Source organism: Aythya ferina (genome assembly GCF_964211825.1).
Source record: "Aythya ferina genome assembly, contig: HAP1_SCAFFOLD_68, whole genome shotgun sequence".
NCBI lineage: Eukaryota > Metazoa > Chordata > Aves > Anseriformes > Anatidae > Aythya > Aythya ferina.
The window spans coordinates 533,257-544,281 of record NW_028181442.1 but is presented as its reverse complement, the minus strand read 5'-3'; positions in this window follow the sequence as shown (position 1 = coordinate 544,281).

The following is an 11,025-nucleotide window of genomic DNA, read 5'->3' as shown; positions in this document are numbered from 1 at the left end:
ACGGAAAACCCAACGAAACCCGACGGAGAAACCAAAACACTTCCAAAAAAAGAACAAAAAAGAAAGGGATCACCCCCAATATTGGAAAAAAACCCTCAAAATCATAGATCCACACCAAAACCACCCTAAACCTACCCGATGTTCTCCAAAACCCACAATTTAAACTTTTCCACCGTAATGACCACGGAAAACCCAACGAAACCCAACGGAGACCCCAAAACACGTCAAAAACACCCCAAACAAGAACGGAATCACCCCCAAAACTGGAAGAAAATCCCCAAAAACCAAAGATCCAATTCCAAAACCACCCTAAACCTACCTGATGTTCTCCAAATCCCAAAGTCCACTCCCAACCACCATAAAACCCATCAGGAACTCAACGAAACGCAACGGAAACCCCAAAACACCTCAAAAACACCCCAAAAGCGAACCGGATCAGAAGAAAATATGTCATTTAACCCCAAATAAACCCTTAAACCTACCTGATGTTCTCCTAAATGTACAATCCACTCCCAACCACTATAACGCCCATTAGGAACCCAACGAAACCCATCGGGGACCCCAAAACAAGTAAAAAAAAAAAACAAAACAAGAACGGGATAACCCCTAAAAACGAAAGAATACCCCAAAAGCCATCGATCCACACCAAAAGTCCCCCTAAACCTAACTGATGGTCCCCAAAACCCACAATTTACCCTTTTCCACCATGATGACCAACATGAACCAAACGAAAACCCAAAGGAGACCACAAAACACGTCAAAAACACCCCAAAAAAGAACGGGATCACCTCCAAAACTGAAAGAAAATCCCCCAAAATCACGGATCCAATCCCAATACCACCCTAAACCTACCTAACGTTCTCCAAAACACAAAATTTACACTTTTCCAACATGATGACAATGGAAAACCCAACGAAACACAACGGAGACCCCAAAACACGTCAAAAACACCCCAAAAAAGAACGGCATCAACCCCAAAACCGAAAGAAAAACCTAAAAGCCATTGATCCAACACAAAAGTCCCCCTAAACCTACCTGATGTCCTCCAAAACCCACAATTTACACTTTTTCACAATGATGACCAACGAGAACCCAACAAAACACAACGGAGACCACATAACATGTCAAAAACACCCCAAAAAAGAACGGAATCACCCCCAAAACTGGAAGAAAATCCCCAAAAACCAAGGATCCAATTCCAAAACCACCCTAAACCTACCTGATGTTCTCCAAATCTCAAAGTCCACTCCCAAACACCATAAAACCCATTAGGAACTCAACGAAACGCAACGGAAACGCCAAAACACCTCAAAAACACCCCAAACAAGAACGGGATCACCCCCAAAAAAGAAAGAAAAACCCAAAAGACATTGATCCACCCCAAAAGTCCCCCTAAACCTACCTGAAGTTCTCCAAAACCCACAATTTACACTTTTCCAACATGATGACCAACAAGAACCCAACGAAACACAACAGAGACCCCAAAACAAGTCAAAAACACGCAAAGCAAGAACGGGATAGCACCCAAGAAAGAAATAAAACCCCCAAAAATATAGATCCACCCCAAAACCACCCTAAACATACCTGATGTTCTCCAAAACCCACAATTTAACCTTTTCCACAATGATGACCATGGAAAACCTACCAAACACAACGGAGACCCCAAAACACCTCAAAAACACCCCAAACAAGAACGGAATCACCCCCAAAACTGGAAGAAAATCCCCAAAAACCAAGGATCCAATTCCAAAACCACCCTAAACTTACCTGATGTTCTCCAAAACCCACAATTTAAACTTTTCCACCATTATGACCTACGAAACCAAACAAAACCCAACGGAGACACAAAAACACGTCAAAAACAACTCAAAAATGAATAGGATCACCCCAAAAGTAGAAGAAAACACCAAAAACCATGAATCTGCCCCAAAAGTCCCCCTAAACCTACCTGATGTTCTCCAAAACCCACAATTTACACTTTTCCACTATGATGACTATGGAAAACCCAACGAAACCCAACGGAGACCCCAAAACACGTCAAAAACAACCAAAAAAACATATGGATCAGAAGAAAACACAGAAGAAAACCCCAAAAACCATGAATCTGCCCCAAAAGTCCCCATAAACCTACCTGATGATCTCCAAAACACACAATTTACACTTTTCCACCATGATGACCACGGAAAACCCAACGAAACCTGACGGAGAAACCAAAACAAGTCCAAAAAAAGAACAAAAAAGAAAAGGATAACCCCCAAAATTGAAGAAAAACCCTCAAAATCATAGATCCACACCAAAACCACCCTAAACCTACCCGATGATCTCCAAAACCCACAATTTAAAATTTTCCACCATAATGACCACGGAAAACCCAACGAAACCCAACGGAGACCCCAAAACACTTCAAAAACACCCCAAACAAGAACGGAATCACCCCCAAAACTGGAAGAAAATCCCCAAAAACCAAGGATCCAATTCCAAAACCACCCTAAACCTACCTGATGTTCTCCAAATCCCAAAGTCCACTCCCAACCACCATAAAACCCATTAGGAACTCAACGAAACGCAACGGAAACCCCAAAACACCTCAAAAACACCCCAAAAGCGAACCGGATCAGAAGAAAATATGTCATTTAACCCCCAAAAAAACCCTTAAACCTACCTGATGTTCTCCTAAATGTACAATCCACTCCCAACCACTATAACGCCCATTAGGAACCCAACGAAACCCATCGGGGACCCCAAAACAAGTCAAAAAAAAACAAACAAGAACGGGATAACCCCTAAAAACGAAAGAATACCCCAAAAGCCATAGATCCACAACAAAAGTCCCCATAAACCTACCTGATGATGTCCAAAACACACAATTTACACTTTTCCACCATGATGACCAACATGAACCAAACGAAAACCCAAAGGAGACCACATAACTCGTCAAAAACACCCCAAAAAAGAACGGGATCACCTCCAAAACTGAAAGAAAATCCCCCAAAATCACGGATCCAATCCCAATACCACCCTAAACCTACCTAACGTTCTCCAAAACACAAAATTTACACTTTTCCAACATGATGACAATGGAAAACCCAAAAAAACACAACGGAGACCGCAAAACATGTCAAAAACACCCCAAAAAAGAACGGCATCAACCCCAAAACCGAAAGAAAAACCTAAAAGCCATTGATCCAACAAAAAAGTCCCCCAAACCTACCTGATGTCCTCCAAAACCCACAATTTACACTTTTTCAACATGATGACCAATGAGAACCCAACAAAACACAACGGAGACCCGATAACACGCCAGAAACACACCAAAAAAGAACAGGATCACCCCAAAAAACAGAAGAAGAGCCCAAATACCATGAATCCACCCCAAAAGTCCCCCTAAACCTACCTGATGTTCTCCAAAACCCACAATTTACACTTTTCCACCATGATGCCAACGGAAAACCCAACGACACCCAACGGAGACCACAAAACACGTCAAAAACACCCCAAAAAACATATGGAACAGAAGAAAAAAAAAGAAGAAGAAAACCCCAAAAACCATGAATCTGCCCCAAAAGTCCCCATAAACCAACCTGATGTTCTCCAAAACACACAATTTACACTTTTCCACCGTGATGACCACGGAAAACCCAACGAAACCCAACGGAGACCCCAAAACACGTCAAAAACACCCCAAACAAGAACGGAATCAACCCCAAAAATGGAAGAAAATCCCCCAAAACCAAGGATCCAATTCCAAAACCACCTTAAACCTACCTGATGTGATCCAAATCCCAAAGTCCACTCCCAACCACCATAAAACCCATTAGGAACTCAACGAAACGCAACGGAAACCCCAAAACACCTCAAAAACACCCCAAAAGCGAACCGGATCAGAAGAAAATATGTCATTTAACCCCCAAAAAAACCCTTAAACCTACCTGATGTTCTCCTAAATGTACAATCCACTCCCAACCACTATAACGCCCATTAGGAACCCAACGAAACCCATCGGGGACCCCAAAACAAGTCAAAAAAAACCAAACAAGAACGGGATAACCCCTAAAAACGAAAGAATACCCCAAAAGCCATAGATCCACAACAAAAGTCCCCATAAACCTACCTGATGATGTCCAAAACACACAATTTACACTTTTCCACCATGATGACCAACATGAACCAAACGAAAACCCAAAGGAGACCACATAACTCGTCAAAAACACCCCAAAAAAGAACGGGATCACCTCCAAAACTGAAAGAAAATCCCCCAAAATCACGGATCCAATCCCAATACCACCCTAAACCTACCTAACGTTCTCCAAAACACAAAATTTACACTTTTCCAACATGATGACAATGGAAAACCCAAAAAAACACAACGGAGACCGCAAAACATGTCAAAAACACCCCAAAAAAGAACGGCATCAACCCCAAAAACGAAAGAAAAACCTAAAAGCCATTGATCCAACAAAAAAGTCCCCCAAACCTACCTGATGTCCTCCAAAACCCACAATTTACACTTTTTCAACATGATGACCAATGAGAACCCAACAAAACACAACGGAGACCCGATAACACGCCAGAAACACACCAAAAAAGAACAGGATCACCCCAAAAAACAGAAGAAGAGCCCAAATACCATGAATCCACCCCAAAAGTCCCCCTAAACCTACCTGATGTTCTCCAAAACCCACAATTTACACTTTTCCACCATGATGCCAACGGAAAACCCAACGACACCCAACGGAGACCACAAAACACGTCAAAAACACCCCAAAAAACATATGGAACAGAAGAAAAAAAAAGAAGAAGAAAACCCCAAAAACCATGAATCTGCCCCAAAAGTCCCCATAAACCAACCTGATGTTCTCCAAAACACACAATTTAAACTTTTCCACCGTGATGACCACGGAAAACCCAACGAAACCCAACGGAGACCCCAAAACACGTCAAAAACACCCCAAACAAGAACGGAATCAACCCCAAAAATGGAAGAAAATCCCCCAAAACCAAGGATCCAATTCCAAAACCACCTTAAACCTACCTGATGTGATCCAAATCCCAAAGTCCACTCCCAAACACCATAAAACCCATTAGGAACTCAACGAAACGCAACGGAAACCCCAAAACACCTCAAAAACACCCCAAACAAGAACAGGATCACCCCCAAAAAAGAAAGAAAACCCCAAAAGACATTGATCCACCCCAAAAGTCCCCCTAAACCTACCTGAAGATCTCCAAAACCCACAATTTACACTTTTCCACCATGATGACCACGGAAAACCCAACGAAACCCGACGGAGAAACCACAACAAGGCAAAAAAAAGAACAAAAAAGAAAGGGATCACCCCCAAAATTGGAAGAAAAACCCTCAAAATCATAGATCCACACCAAAACCACCCTAAACCTACCCGATGTTCTCCAAAACCCACAATTTAAAACTTTTCCACCGTAATGACCACGGAAAACCCAACGAAACCCAACGGAGACCCAAAAACATGTCAAAAACACCCCAAACAAGAACGGAATCACCCCAAAACTGGAAGAAAATCCCCAGAAAACAAGGATCCAATTCCAAAACCACCCTAAACCTACCTGATGTTCTCCAAAACCCACAATTTAAACTTTTCCACCATTATGACCTACGAAAACCAATAAAACCCGACGGAGACACAAAAACACGTCAAAAACAACTCAAAAATGAATAAGATCACCCCAAAAAAACAGAAGAAAACCCCAAAAACCATGAATCTGCCCCAAAAGTCCCCCCTAAACCTACCTGATGTTCTCCAAAACCCACAATTTAAACTTTTCCACCGTAATGACCACGGAAAACCCAACGAAACCCAACGGAGACCCCAAAACACGTCAAAAACACCCCAAACAAGAACGGAATCACCCCCAAAACTGGAAGAAAATCCCCAAAAACCAAAGATCCAATTCCAAAACCACCCTAAACCTACCTGATGTTCTCCAAATCCCAAAGTCCACTCCCAACCACCATAAAACCCATCAGGAACTCAACGAAACGCAACGGAAACCCCAAAACACCTCAAAAACACCCCAAAAGCGAACCGGATCAGAAGAAAATATGTCATTTAACCCCAAATAAACCCTTAAACCTACCTGATGTTCTCCTAAATGTACAATCCACTCCCAACCACTATAACGCCCATTAGGAACCCAACGAAACCCATCGGGGACCCCAAAACAAGTAAAAAAAAAAAACAAAACAAGAACGGGATAACCCCTAAAAACGAAAGAATACCCCAAAAGCCATCGATCCACACCAAAAGTCCCCCTAAACCTAACTGATGGTCCCCAAAACCCACAATTTACCCTTTTCCACCATGATGACCAACATGAACCAAACGAAAACCCAAAGGAGACCACAAAACACGTCAAAAACACCCCAAAAAAGAACGGGATCACCTCCAAAACTGAAAGAAAATCCCCAAAAATCACGGATCCAATCCCAATACCACCCTAAACCTACCTAACGTTCTCCAAAACACAAAATTTACACTTTTCCAACATGATGACAATGGAAAACCCAACGAAACACAACGGAGACCCCAAAACACGTCAAAAACACCCCAAAAAAGAACGGCATCAACCCCAAAACCCAAAGAAAAACCTAAAAGCCATTGATCCAACACAAAAGTCCCCCTAAACCTACCTGATGTCCTCCAAAACCCACAATTTACACTTTTTCACAATGATGACCAACGAGAACCCAACAAAACACAACGGAGACCACATAACATGTCAAAAACACCCCAAAAAAGAACGGAATCACCCCCAAAACTGGAAGAAAATCCCCAAAAACCAAGGATCCAATTCCAAAACCACCCTAAACCTACCTGATGTTCTCCAAATCTCAAAGTCCACTCCCAAACACCATAAAACCCATTAGGAACTCAACGAAACGCAACGGAAACGCCAAAACACCTCAAAAACACCCCAAACAAGAACGGGATCACCCCCAAAAAAGAAAGAAAAACCCAAAAGACATTGATCCACCCCAAAAGTCCCCCTAAACCTACCTGAAGTTCTCCAAAACCCACAATTTACACTTTTCCAACATGATGACCAACAAGAACCCAACGAAACACAACAGAGACCCCAAAACAAGTCAAAAACACGCAAAGCAAGAACGGGATAGCACCCAAGAAAGAAATAAAACCCCCAAAAATATAGATCCACCCCAAAACCACCCTAAACATACCTGATGTTCTCCAAAACCCACAATTTAACCTTTTCCACAATGATGACCATGGAAAACCTACCAAACACAACGGAGACCCCAAAACACCTCAAAAACACCCCAAACAAGAACGGAATCACCCCCAAAACTGGAAGAAAATCCCCAAAAACCAAGGATCCAATTCCAAAACCACCCTAAACTTACCTGATGTTCTCCAAAACCCACAATTTAAACTTTTCCACCATTATGACCTACGAAACCAAACAAAACCCAACGGAGACACAAAAACACGTCAAAAACAACTCAAAAATGAATAGGATCACCCCAAAAGTAGAAGAAAACACCAAAAACCATGAATCTGCCCCAAAAGTCCCCCTAAACCTACCTGATGTTCTCCAAAACCCACAATTTACACTTTTCCACTATGATGACTATGGAAAACCCAACGAAACCCAACGGAGACCCCAAAACACGTCAAAAACAACCAAAAAAACATATGGATCAGAAGAAAACACAGAAGAAAACCCCAAAAACCATGAATCTGCCCCAAAAGTCCCCATAAACCTACCTGATGATCTCCAAAACACACAATTTACACTTTTCCACCATGATGACCACGGAAAACCCAACGAAACCTGACGGAGAAACCAAAACAAGTCCAAAAAAAGAACAAAAAAGAAAAGGATAACCCCCAAAATTGAAGAAAAACCCTCAAAATCATAGATCCACACCAAAACCACCCTAAACCTACCCGATGATCTCCAAAACCCACAATTTAAAATTTTCCACCATAATGACCACGGAAAACCCAGCGAAACCCAACGGAGACCCCAAAACACTTCAAAAACACCCCAAACAAGAACGGAATCACCCCCAAAACTGGAAGAAAATCCCCAAAAACCAAGGATCCAATTCCAAAACCACCCTAAACCTACCTGATGTTCTCCAAATCCCAAAGTCCACTCCCAACCACCATAAAACCCATTAGGAACTCAACGAAACGCAACGGAAACCCCAAAACACCTCAAAAACACCCCAAAAGCGAACCGGATCAGAAGAAAATATGTCATTTAACCCCCAAAAAAACCCTTAAACCTACCTGATGTTCTCCTAAATGTACAATCCACTCCCAACCACTATAACGCCCATTAGGAACCCAACGAAACCCATCGGGGACCCCAAAACAAGTCAAAAAAAAACAAACAAGAACGGGATAACCCCTAAAAACGAAAGAATACCCCAAAAGCCATAGATCCACAACAAAAGTCCCCATAAACCTACCTGATGATGTCCAAAACACACAATTTACACTTTTCCACCATGATGACCAACATGAACCAAACGAAAACCCAAAGGAGACCACATAACTCGTCAAAAACACCCCAAAAAAGAACGGGATCACCTCCAAAACTGAAAGAAAATCCCCCAAAATCACGGATCCAATCCCAATACCACCCTAAACCTACCTAACGTTCTCCAAAACACAAAATTTACACTTTTCCAACATGATGACAATGGAAAACCCAAAAAAACACAACGGAGACCGCAAAACATGTCAAAAACACCCCAAAAAAGAACGGCATCAACCCCAAAAACGAAAGAAAAACCTAAAAGCCATTGATCCAACAAAAAAGTCCCCCAAACCTACCTGATGTCCTCCAAAACCCACAATTTACACTTTTTCAACATGATGACCAATGAGAACCCAACAAAACACAACGGAGACCCGATAACACGCCAGAAACACACCAAAAAAGAACAGGATCACCCCAAAAAACAGAAGAAGAGCCCAAATACCATGAATCCACCCCAAAAGTCCCCCTAAACCTACCTGATGTTCTCCAAAACCCACAATTTACACTTTTCCACCATGATGCCAACGGAAAACCCAACGACACCCAACGGAGACCACAAAACACGTCAAAAACACCCCAAAAAACATATGGAACAGAAGAAAAAAAAAGAAGAAGAAAACCCCAAAAACCATGAATCTGCCCCAAAAGTCCCCATAAACCAACCTGATGTTCTCCAAAACACACAATTTACACTTTTCCACCGTGATGACCACGGAAAACCCAACGAAACCCAACGGAGACCCCAAAACACGTCAAAAACACCCCAAACAAGAACGGAATCAACCCCAAAAATGGAAGAAAATCCCCCAAAACCAAGGATCCAATTCCAAAACCACCTTAAACCTACCTGATGTGATCCAAATCCCAAAGTCCACTCCCAACCACCATAAAACCCATTAGGAACTCAACGAAACGCAACGGAAACCCCAAAACACCTCAAAAACACCCCAAAAGCGAACCGGATCAGAAGAAAATATGTCATTTAACCCCCAAAAAAACCCTTAAACCTACCTGATGTTCTCCTAAATGTACAATCCACTCCCAACCACTATAACGCCCATTAGGAACCCAACGAAACCCATCGGGGACCCCAAAACAAGTCAAAAAAAACCAAACAAGAACGGGATAACCCCTAAAAACGAAAGAATACCCCAAAAGCCATAGATCCACAACAAAAGTCCCCATAAACCTACCTGATGATGTCCAAAACACACAATTTACACTTTTCCACCATGATGACCAACATGAACCAAACGAAAACCCAAAGGAGACCACATAACTCGTCAAAAACACCCCAAAAAAGAACGGGATCACCTCCAAAACTGAAAGAAAATCCCCCAAAATCACGGATCCAATCCCAATACCACCCTAAACCTACCTAACGTTCTCCAAAACACAAAATTTACACTTTTCCAACATGATGACAATGGAAAACCCAAAAAAACACAACGGAGACCGCAAAACATGTCAAAAACACCCCAAAAAAGAACGGCATCAACCCCAAAAACGAAAGAAAAACCTAAAAGCCATTGATCCAACAAAAAAGTCCCCCAAACCTACCTGATGTCCTCCAAAACCCACAATTTACACTTTTTCAACATGATGACCAATGAGAACCCAACAAAACACAACGGAGACCCCAAAACACGCCAGAAACACACCAAAAAAGAACAGGATCACCCCAAAAAACAGAAGAAGAGCCCAAATACCATGAATCCACCCCAAAAGTCCCCCTAAACCTACCTGATGTTCTCCAAAACCCACAATTTACACTTTTCCACCATGATGCCAACGGAAAACCCAACGACACCCAACGGAGACCACAAAACACGTCAAAAACACCCCAAAAAACATATGGAACAGAAGAAAAAAAAAGAAGAAGAAAACCCCAAAAACCATGAATCTGCCCCAAAAGTCCCCATAAACCAACCTGATGTTCTCCAAAACACACAATTTACACTTTTCCACCGTGATGACCACGGAAAACCCAACGAAACCCAACGGAGACCCCAAAACACGTCAAAAACACCCCAAACAAGAACGGAATCAACCCCAAAAATGGAAGAAAATCCCCCAAAACCAAGGATCCAATTCCAAAACCACCTTAAACCTACCTGATGTGATCCAAATCCCAAAGTCCACTCCCAAACACCATAAAACCCATTAGGAACTCAACGAAACGCAACGGAAACCCCAAAACACCTCAAAAACACCCCAAACAAGAACAGGATCACCCCCAAAAAAGAAAGAAAACCCCAAAAGACATTGATCCACCCCAAAAGTCCCCCTAAACCTACCTGAAGATCTCCAAAACCCACAATTTACACTTTTCCACCATGATGACCACGGAAAACCCAACGAAACCCGACGGAGAAACCACAACAAGGCAAAAAAAAGAACAAAAAAGAAAGGGATCACCCCCAAAATTGGAAGAAAAACCCTCAAAATCATAGATCCACACCAAAACCACCCTAA